Source organism: Bison bison, unplaced genomic scaffold (genome assembly GCF_000754665.1).
Source record: "Bison bison bison isolate TAMUID 2011002044 unplaced genomic scaffold, Bison_UMD1.0 scf7180017845759, whole genome shotgun sequence".
NCBI lineage: Eukaryota > Metazoa > Chordata > Mammalia > Artiodactyla > Bovidae > Bison > Bison bison.
The window spans coordinates 1-1,068 of record NW_011476332.1 but is presented as its reverse complement, the minus strand read 5'-3'; positions in this window follow the sequence as shown (position 1 = coordinate 1,068).

The window sequence follows — 1,068 nt, the reverse complement described above, 5'->3', positions numbered from 1 at the left end:
CCCTATTGACTACACCAAAGCCTTTGATTGTGTGGATCACAACAAACTGTGGAAAATACTTCAAGAAATGGGAATACTAGACCACCTGACTTGCCTCTTGAGAAATCTGTATGCAGGTCAGGAAGCAACAGTTAGAACTGGACATGGAACAATAGACAGGTTCCAAATAAGAAAAAGAGTACTTCATGGCTCTATATTGTCACTCGGCTTATTTAAGTTATATGCAGAGTACATCATGAGAAACACTGGGCTGGAAGAAGCACAAGCTGGAGTCAAGATTGCAGGGAGAAATATCAATAACCTCAGATATGCATATGACACCACGGTTATGATAGAAAGTGAAGAAGAACTAAAGAGCCTTATGATGAAAGTGAAAGAGGAGAGTGAAAAAGTTGGCCTAAAACATAACATTCAGAAAACTAAGATCATGGTATCCAGTCCCATCACTTGATGGCAAATATATGGGGAAACAATGGAAACAGTGACAGACTTTATTTTTGGGCTCCAAAATCACTGCAGATGGTGACTGCAGCCATGAAATTAAGAGATTCTTGCTCCTTGGAAGAAAAGCTATGACCAACCTGGACAGCATATTAGAAAGCGGAGACATTATTTTGCCACAAAGGTTCATCTAGTAAAAGCTTTGGTTTTTCCAATAGTCATGTATGGATGTGAGAGTTGGACTGTAAAGAAAGCTGAGCACTGAACAATTGATGTTTTTGAACTGTGGTGTTGCAGAAGACGCTTGAGAGTCTCTTGGACTGCAAGGAGATCCAACCAGTCCATCCTAAAGGAAATCAGTCCTGAATATTCATTGGAAGGCCTGACGCTGAAGCTGAAACTCCAGTACTTTGGCTACCAATGCGAAGAACTGACTCATTGGAAAAGACCCTGTTGCAGGAAAAGATTGAAGGCAGGAGAAGAAGATGACAGAGGATGAGATTGTTGGATGGCATCACCAACTGGATGGACATGAGTTTGAGCAAACTTCAGAGGTTGGTGATGGACAGGGAAGCCTGACATGCTGCAGTCCATGGGATCGCAATGAGTTGGACACGACTGAGCAAC